We start from the raw sequence: 9,888 nt of genomic DNA on the forward strand, positions 1-9,888 counted from the left end.
GTTATTTAGCTGGAAAAATAAACAAAATATATTAAATATATATAGCGCACATAGTAGTAGGTAACAAAGTGGTGGGGGTGGTAGTGAGTTCACCGAGAAAAGTCAATAGTGGGAAAAACAGCCACAGGTCGTCAGGCGACTCGGGATTGATAGGTTGCAAAAAATGTTTCTATAGTGAAAATGAAGTTTATTTATTGCATTTCTATGGAAAAAAATTCGGTAGAGCTCAGATGACATCACGATTCCAATGCTGCATTCTAACAAAATCGAACACAGTAGAGGAAAGCCCTGTATCTCAGGATTGGGAAAGTATTGGTTTGAAACGTTTATTTTGATTATTCAAAAAATATCATAAATCAAAAACCTCTTTTAATCCATCTAGTGGAGCAGCTGTACCATTCTCATTTCTCCAAACTATGATTCCATGTCTGGTTATGTTCGATTTAATTGTGGAAATGTCTATTACATTCTTAGTACTTCTTGCACCTATATACAATGGCTCGCCGTCCACGAACTTGATGAGCTACGTGTCAATGCTGAAACACTTGACACAAAAAATATATCATACTTAAATAGTTTAATCAGCATTAGTTCAATTATGGGGATGAGAGGTTGATTGTGCGATGTGTGGGATAAGTAACCCCCGCCACACACCCTTGTTAAAATCCAGAATATCTATTTAAATAAAAAAAAATTACCAGGATTAGTTTGACGATTTTCAGGATAATGGGAAAACCTTTCTATACGAGAGGCAAATATGTGCCAAATCAATCGAGTCCAAAATAGTCATTATTCGTCATTTTTTGTGTCGAGGTTGCACCAAATTTCGAAGTTTCATACATTTTATAGACATGTGGGCTCAAATTATAAATTCGATTATATTCAATCAAGAACCGTCAAAGGAGGCCAATGTGTCACTAGTGATCTAGACTGGCAAATCCAAGTAATTTTGCACCCCTTTTCCCAAGTTTCGCATCATTTTGATATCATAGTGGTACCAGTTGATATGGAAAATAGCTGCGTGGCTCTTTAACCCGTAACTCCGCAACCGGAATTCCGATCGACACAAAATTCAATAGTAGCCGATGGTTGTACCTTTCGTTTGAGATCAAGTTTATGCAAATCGGTCCAGTCATCTCCATGGCCAGCGGAACACTTTTTTCCCGAGTGGGTAGTAATATTCGGAGTGATTTCCACCCGTACTGACGAAAGTTTAGACATGGCGTGTGTAAGTGAAAATAAAATTCCCTGATAATAGGTGGTGGCTATTTGGAAACACCTTTTGTTAACCAGCTGTGTGACCGACGGCTCAGCGAAAATGTGTTTGTTGATTACTGATACCAGAGACTAATTGAGACGGCGGACTCACGAGTTTTCCGTGGCTCAAGAGGTACTAACTCAGGTAGTACTAGACGGTCCCTCGAAATGTCAAACAGAAAATGCGTTGATCATCGAGGATGCTTTGCTTTTCTTTGCTATGTGTTTTTATTTTTCCTGCTAGGCTATCTGTTGTTTACGAAACAGTGAAAAAATTAACTCACCCCACAAACGATTTTCAGTTAACTTTTCCAGAACCATCCCTAAGTATAGGTTGATGCATTCTGAACAATTTTTGTTTTCCAAAATATTTTAAAACAATATGCAAAACACGCAAAGGTTTCATAGTTTTCAAACAACAGTGGCTTGACATTACACCCGGGAGAGAAAACAACACAGTGGCTGAAACATTACAAGAAATAAGATCCAAAAACGAAGTTGTGGGAAATCTTACGACGCTAATCTGTCTGGGCATTTATGGTACATCTTTCGTGCACCGAAACGCCTCGGACGCTATGGTACATATTCTTTTTCGAACTTTGTGTTGTTAAAAACTTCTTGGGCACAACCGCACTTATAGTTTCAGCAATTTGATTGCATACAAACTGCGATTAGTCATGAAATCCCCGAACAATAATAAACTGGTCTGTGGTTGAAAGGCTAGAAAGTGTCGTTGCGTAGATGAAAAACGGAAACATTTTTGCATGTAAACAACAAATGCATGCAGCGACGACACTAGCAACGGTCAATAAATAATACCTGTGTGGTGATATATCCATTATGTCTGTGACATCTGAAAGACGGAGTGTTATATCTGTTATGTCTGTGAGATGAAAAAGGTTGTCAAGGTGAGGCAGCACACAAATAAAGAATTGTCAAGTCAAGCGGACCGGCAATTGAGTTCTTGAATATATCACAAATTGGCGACGAGGATGGGATGAAGATTGAGTGTTTTATCGCTTATTTGTGCGAATTCTGTACCGGCGTTGGTAAGTAAAACATCGTAGAAAATGTTAGAAGTTTTGGTAGTGAATAAATGTCTTTTTCATAGCGTCCGCCACGAGAACGGTGCATTGAAGAGGGAGGGCGATAGATTGATATCGCGATTTGCAAGCGAGTAAAAGAGAACAGTTACTGCTCAATGCGAGAGCACCGGAAAAAACAACCCCTACCACGAGTAAGGGAGATGGGCGCATGTTGCCTGGGATGATTTGCGACTTGACAGCAAGGCTGCCGTGACAAGTGAACGTTGAGATTTGCGGCAAGACAGCGGGTGAGTTTAGTTTTACAGTAAGGAAATAAACGTGATAAGCTAACGTTTCAATTCGTACACACAGGATGGATAAAATCAAAGGATTTTCGAACCTTCCGCCGTTTTCGTACGCAGATGTTCCTTTAACAGAACGCCGCAGTAAGTGGTATGTTTGGAAGAGAGGATTTGAAATTTGCCTTCGCGCTTGCAAGGTCACAGATGCTAGTGAGAAGAAAGACTTGCTGCTTACGCAAGGCGGATTTGGACTACAAGAAATATTCTTCAACATTCCCGGAGCGGATGTCGAAGAGAACAAAGAAAACGGCATTGATTCGTACAAAGTAGCCATTGATAAATTGGATAGTTACTTTGCTCCCCAACGCCATGAAGCACATGAGCGATATCTCTTCTGGGGTATGAAACCCGACCCGGGAGAAGGCCTTGAAATTTTTTTGATGAGAGCCCAGGTTCACGCTAGCAAATGTAACTTTGGCAAGACGGCAACGGAAAGCCTAGGAATTGCGGTTATCGACAAAATGCTGCAATTTGTTCCAGTGTCATTGCGAGAAAAACTTCTCCAGGATTCGAATTTGGAGATTGATGAAATGATCAAGCAAGTGAATGCTTATGAAACATCACGTTCGGCCAGCGATAAAATCAGTGATCAGAGCATTTTGCAGCAGATGCCCAAAGTGAGTGAAACTATGCAAAGCATTCGAGCCAGTTGCAAATATTGTGGCCAATCTCACGGTTTAGATCAGCAATGTCCAGCTTGGAACAAGACATGCTCATATTGTGGGAAGCGACACTTTCGCGTAGTTTGCTTTAGTCGCACTGATAACAGCTCAAGAGGGGCTGCACTGCCATCGAACGCCCAATTACCATCAAAGAGAACCCGTATTCAAGCTTTTGCTCCGCTTGGAAACTCAAGCAGTAAGTCAGTACATAAGAGAGTCAACTTCACACGACGGTTACATGCAATTGACGCTGAATCTGAAGTCGACACCGTAGAGCTAGTTGAAATGGTATCATCAGTGTATGATTCGGAGGAGTTGATATGGGCGAATGTTGGAGGAGTACTAATAGAGATGCAAATAGATTCAGGAGTGCAATCAAATATTATTGACGATAAAACATGGATTGCGATGATTAGCAACGGTGTGCAGACTATAGGGGGCAATCAACAGTCAGATCGAAAGTTCAAAGCATACGCGCAGAAAGATTGCCTGGTAGTATGCACCATGTTTGATGCGGAAATCTCTATACGAGATGGACCAAAGCAACTGAAAACTGTTGCGCGTTTCTATGTGGTGAAAGACGGTCCTCAACCTCTTTTAGGAAAGATCACGGCGAAACATCTGGGTGTACTAATTGTTGGGCTTCCTAGCCAGCAAGAGCCAATTCGACTTATAGAAATTTTAAGGCCATTTCCTAGTATTCGTGGCGTCAAGATTCATATTTTAATTGACAAATCAGTGGAGCCTGTTGCTCAACGATTTCGACGGTTGCCCTTTGCTACACTAGAACGCGTTGACGAAAAACTAAAAGAATTGCTTGCAAAGGACATCATTGAAAGGGTTTCCGAGCCTAGTAGATGGGTTTCGCCGATGGTGGTCGTTGTCAAAGACAGTGGTGATATTCGATTCTGCATCGATATGAGACAAGTCAACAAGGCCATCCTTCGCGAGACTCATCCTCTTCCCACGATTGAAGACATCCGTTGGAAGTTAAATGGCGCGTTATTCTTTTCGCGATTAGATATCAAGGATGCTTTCTACCAGCTTGAGTTGGACGATGAGAGCAAACCACTGACGACTTTTATTACACACAAAGGTAAGTTTCGACCAATTTGATTGTATGATAACAATGTTATGTGCTTTACGTACTTTATAAGGATGTAAATACAAATCAAGTGATCATTATATTATCCATCCAAACGATTGGTTGTAAAATATAAACTTTAATTTATTTTTCATATATACAAAAGGCTCGTATTTGGAATCTCATGCGCTCCCGAGATGTTTCAAAAGGTCGTTGAGCAAATTCTATCAGATTGTGGGAATTCTATTAATTTCATTGATGATATCGGTGTAGTAGGAAAGACCGAATGTGAGCACGACGCTGCCCTTCAGAGCGTTTTAGATAAACTTCGTTCATACGGCGTTCTCTTGAACCAGTCGAAATGTGGTTTCAAACTGTCCGAAATTGATTTTCTTGTCACCATTTCGACAAAAACTGAATGTTTCCTTCGCAGGACAAAGTTCAAGCGATAAGAACTTTCAGAACGCCAGTAACTTCCGAAGCAGTACGCACCTTTTTGGGCTTGGTCAACTACGTTGGAGCTTTTATTCCAGATCTAGCCACAAGTTGCTTCCCGTTGCATGAGCTTACCAAGAACAATACAGTATTTAAATGGGATGTTAAAGAACAGGCAGCATTTGATCATCTTATAAAAAGAATTGGACAAGTCGACAGTTTGTCTCATTTTGATCCCAAACTGAAAACGCGAGTTGTTACTGATGCTTCCCCGGTTGGGTTGGGAGCAGTTCTTCTCCAGTTTTCACGAAGGAGAACCGAGAGTTGTTTCTTACGCCAGCAAAAGTCTAACTGACACCGAAAGACGTTATGCTCAAACCGAGAAAGAGGCTTTGGCTTTAGTTTGGGCAGTCGAAAGGTTTCGAATATACCTAATTGGTATACGTTTTGAACTCGAAACGGATCATAAGCCGCTAGCAGCAATATTCTCTCCAGATTCATCACCATGCCTGCGTATTGAACGCTGGGTGTTAAGACTCCAATCATTCAGTTACGACGTAGTCTATCGTAAGGGTAAAACCAACATAGCGGATCCTTTGTCACGGCTTTCGCAGTCATCAGAATCAGAAGCATTTGATCCGGACTCAGACGTTTACATTCGGAATGAATGAACTAGAAACGGTTTCAACCGGTGACCACGAGCTTGTTGAACTGCGGGAGTGGCTGAATCGAGGAGTGTGGAACTATACATCTGATGTAATCAAGCCATATCAGGCATTTCGAAATGAACTTGGTAAAGTGGGAGATATAGTAGTCAGAGGTTCGAGACTGTTAATACCGGGGGTCTTAGACAACGGATGTTGCAGTTGGGACATGAGGGACATCCTGGTCGTACTAAAATGCAGCAACGATTGAGATACACATGTAGGTGGCCAGGAATGGATGAGGATGTAGCTCGCACCGTAGATTCATGTACAGGTTGCCGTCTGGTAAGCCAGCCAGATCGCCCAGAGCCCATGGAGAGAAGGAAATTGCCAGATACACCTTGGACAGATGTAGCCATCGACTTTTTGGGATATTTGAATGGGGCTCGTCTAGATGTTCGCCTTTTTGTGCCGCGTTATCCATCTAGAAACAAGGCACGGTGTGGCAAACCCGGAGAGAATCATGAAAAGTTTTCCTTTTGTGGAGAGACTCCACATGAACTGTCGACATATTCAGCATATAAATTATACGGAGAAAAACTGAAGCATTCTTTTGAGGACCGCTCCGAGAAGAAGTGCCATAGAGGGCTATATCCGAAACAATCGATCAAAACAAGAAATTCCTCCGGTGAAAGCGTACAACGTTTTAACTGGTTTGATTCTCTACACTGCGATAGAAGGTCAGACGAAAAGAGTGCCCGGTGCGAACAACCATGGACGGTTTCCCACAACGTGGTGGGCGCCACCGTAATGTTCGTAAGATGATGAGAGCTTTGCATAGCGTCTATGCTAGTTATTACGACAGTAGTGATGAGGGCGATCATAAAAGAGGCTGTGCTGCAAACATTCTCCCCAAAAAACTTATGGTTTTATATTTTCCTATCAACGGCCATTCCCACATCGTTACAGCTCTAGTGAGGCTCTTCGTTTGATCGAGCATGGAAAGCACTCCTTGTTTTTTACCTGAGAAAAATATGATTGCATTATTTGAAAAATCGTACCATATAAGCAGATACAAATATGTCCAGGGTAATGAGAAAAGGAACACTTAGATTAGAATGGTAGTGAGAAGATAGACACTTAGACGTTTGAAAGGATATTTATCAAAGAGCACGTAGCTTCAACAAATGTTTCAGTATTTCTTGTCAGATGACGCTCGAAAATTGGCAAATTTGGTGGGACAATGGAAGTTTAGGAATCCCAAAGGTATCAACAAACATTGGTTAAAGGTCGTGACTTCATGACTGGGGGTCATGGCCAATAATTGTATCAAATAAAAATACTTTGAATGTGCATTTTCGGCGTATTGGGGTTGTGGAGAACGGTTTCAGCGCTTGTGGTGACGGTTATCGCAACATTAAACATGTTGTCTCCGTTAAACGATTCCCTTCGGCCTCGTTCCAGTCCGAGATGTGCTAACTATCCTCGATCTCTCCTCTAAGTCTCTCATACACACATTTTTAAACATGATTGATGCCCAAATTGAGTTATCTCTTCTCTTTTGGTTGGTATGTTAACAGCTACCTGGAAATCTGATCCCATGAGTTTCCAGCGGATCCAAGGAGACCAGTCGGCGATCCAGTTCATGATGTCCTTAGTGATATTCTTTTTGCCAAAACAGTTGCAAGTTTAATTTTTACTTGGGGAGACGACAGGATGAATATTTATAGGACTTTCGGCTTTTGCGGTCTGATTAATTAGAAGCCGTCATCTCAAAGCTTACTCCTAAACGTGCTCAGCCAAAATTGATCTCACACTCATTACCATCTCATATTGCCCCAACCATCTTCTAAAGTGTCTTTGAGTCGTGCACAGTGGTTAAAAAAGACTGATAGGAAAACTGAACAATTCTACACACCACCCAGCCAACATTTTGATTCACTTTAATAAGTTGCAATTTGATTAACTGTACTCTTCAACGATATCAATTGATTGTATAAAATGCACAGATCTCTTCTATGTGAATAAAAGTGGAGGCCATATACGTACAACAAATCGGTATAGTAGAACTATGTGATTTACGATGAATTTTGATCTCATCAGAAGCATTATACAATCATCTAGCGTATCATTTTGAGTTTATATATGATCAACTTTACAATCACACATGAAGGTTTATGCAGCTTAAGGTCCCCAATGTGGTAACAAGAAATATTTTTTTAAAACTAATATTATAAAAATAAAAAACATGAAATTTCCATAATTCTGTTATAAGACACAGTTCTGCCCACACTGGTAGATAGGTTTTTCATGGGTGAGGTTGGAGTTACTGGAACATCAATTATTAAAATTACCTGCTACGATTTACTTCCAGTTTCGAACCTGAGATCTTCGTATTCCCAGCATAGCCGATATGTACTCATCTATTTATACACTGTCAAACAACGATTATATTTGATCATTTTTATCACTTTGTGATTACGATCTAAAAATACCATAATCCAACCTAAATATGGCACTCCAATGATACCTTCTACACCTGTCAAATCACAACCTATTGTTTTTTGTTCAAATATTGAACTAGTCTGGTGGAGAATTTGCGAAGTGCTATAAGGAGGTGACTATTTTTTTAAACGATTTTGCAACCTAATCCAATTGCAAATTAATTTCTATACAATATTTTAAAATTGTCTTTATTATTCCGCCTGTACAATTTTATTTTAAGTTGTAGTGGACTAATAAATAACTTCAAGTCAACATTGTATTTCGATCACAGATTTGCATTTTATGTGAACTTTTTACAACAAAACATAATTTTTGCTTGCACTATTTGTAATTTTGATTTAGTCTGTCATTATTTGTAATTTATTGTAAACTTTTATATACGATTACTGGTTTGCTGGGCAGTAAGTTTAGCAAAATAATATTCATTTATTTCAATTTCAACCCACAAACTTTCATGCACCTGCTTAGTAACGGCATATTTGAAGTTTATTTAAAAAAAACTCCAATCGTCGGCAAACGATGCTCAAACGAAGAACGATAACGTAGTGACTAACAAATTGTATTTCTGTTTTTAAACATGTTATTTGTAACGGTGAATAAATTACAGTTTCCCTTGAAAAAGACCATAACCAGTGGCCGAAACGTCGGGCAAGTTTAATTTTGTTTCCTTGTCATTGTTGTCCGCCATCTTTTCACTTTCCCGGATACGGTCTCTGCTACTGCTGTTGGAATCAATCCTTCTTGTGTACGTCTTTTATCTTCCTTATAAAAACCTACTAGTATTTCTCTTTATTTATATGGTTAATCAATAAATATTTTCATGGTTAATCAATTAATATTTCTAACTTTAGTTTGAATAAAATTGCATAATTATTTTTTGTATATCGATTGTTTTAAAATGTAGATTTGTCAAAATGTATTCCCCTTAACATAAATATAAAAAGTAACTTTAAATTCCAAGCATATCCTAATTATTATCCCATATTTTCAAGAAAATTAAATTGTAAAGCAAAGAAATTGTATCTGAATAAAAATATGAAATTGTTGCAAATCGAGAATTCTAATCTCAGGTTTTGGTTTGTTCCAAATTTTCGAGTGGGTAATTCCCCTCTCGGTAATTGTCGAGTGGGTAGTACTACCCATACTACCCACGCGTTCCGCCGGCCCTGGTCATCTCTGAGAAACAGAGGTGACATTATTTGCCACATACATACATACGCTGTTACAGTAAAATGTGTAATTTAAATGTCAAAAGGGAGGAATAAGAGATTAGTGTGTACTGCAAGAGGTGGGCATTTGACAGCCCGCTTGAAAACAAAAGATCGCTGCACAATTTGCTTGAAAACAAATCCCCGGAAGAACGGGTGCCAAAATAAAAATGGATAGTCTGATAAAAGAGGTTGACCGAGCACGGTCGGTGGCGGTCGGCGACTCCCGCAGAAAAAAAGTTTAGTCGGAGAAAATAGTTGACCGAGCACGGTCGAGAGCGGTGGTGTTTCTCCCCGCTGTAGAGTTAAAAATAAAAAAGAGGTTGACCGAGTACGGTCGGTGGTTTCCCGATATTCTAAGTGAGGACTTTGGATTGCGTCTGGTTTTCGATCCGTTTAATTGCTCTAGCCGGGAGGTGCGGGAGAAAAATCGTTTTTTCGTTAATTTGACCTCGACCGATTCGGGTGCTCTTCACGATTCGACTAGTTTCATGCTTCTGTCGGAGGCGTCTGTGGCGGACGTGAATTCAAGGTTGGAAAAACCGGTGACGGCTTTGCAATACCGGCCAAACTTTGTTGTGAAAGGACCGGCCGCATACGAGGAGGACAATTGGAAGTGGATTAAGATAGGCGAAACGATCTATCGGAATCTGAAGCCGTGTACGAGGTGCATCTTCATCAACGTGGATCCGGAAACTGGAATACC

This window comes from Topomyia yanbarensis, chromosome 3 (genome assembly GCF_030247195.1).
Source record: "Topomyia yanbarensis strain Yona2022 chromosome 3, ASM3024719v1, whole genome shotgun sequence".
Classification (NCBI taxonomy): domain Eukaryota; kingdom Metazoa; phylum Arthropoda; class Insecta; order Diptera; family Culicidae; genus Topomyia; species Topomyia yanbarensis.